The sequence below is a fragment of the Octopus bimaculoides genome, chromosome 28, assembly GCF_001194135.2.
Source record: "Octopus bimaculoides isolate UCB-OBI-ISO-001 chromosome 28, ASM119413v2, whole genome shotgun sequence".
NCBI lineage: Eukaryota > Metazoa > Mollusca > Cephalopoda > Octopoda > Octopodidae > Octopus > Octopus bimaculoides.
Genome location: NC_069008.1, coordinates 17,166,376 through 17,166,819, shown reverse-complemented (window position 1 = coordinate 17,166,819; position 444 = coordinate 17,166,376). Strand labels below are relative to the sequence as shown.

Genomic DNA, 444 nt, shown 5'->3' with positions numbered 1-444 from the left:
AAAGAAAATCTGTTTTGCCTATTTTTTTTCTTTTATTTCTTTTACGTGTCCCAATCATTTGACTCTGACCAAGCTGGGGCACCAGCTTCAATTTAGAACACTAAGACAGGGGAAATAGTCGACCTTGGTGCAATTTGAACTCAGAATGTAGGGACAGACGTGATACCACTAAACATTTTGCCCAGCATGCTAACGATTCTGCCAGCTCGCCACCAATAATAATAATAATAATAATAATAATAATAATAATAATAATAATAATAATAATAATAACCCTTTCTACTATAGGCACAAGGCCTGAAATTTTGGGGGAAGGGTCAGTCGATTACATTGACTACGCAACTGGTACTTAATTTATTGACCCCGAAAGGATGAAAGGAACACACACACACACACATATAGCATCATCATCATTATTTAGCGTCCATTGTTCATGCTGGCATG

The 444-nt window shown here is 36.7% G+C and overlaps 1 protein-coding gene across 2 annotated transcripts in view; it reads left to right on the top strand.

Annotated features, from left to right (window-relative positions):
* LOC106881809 (zinc finger protein 280D) overlaps positions 1-444 on the top strand; it is a 39,263-nt gene that overhangs the window by 31,973 nt on the left and 6,846 nt on the right. The gene's annotated exons all lie outside the window — the stretch shown is intronic.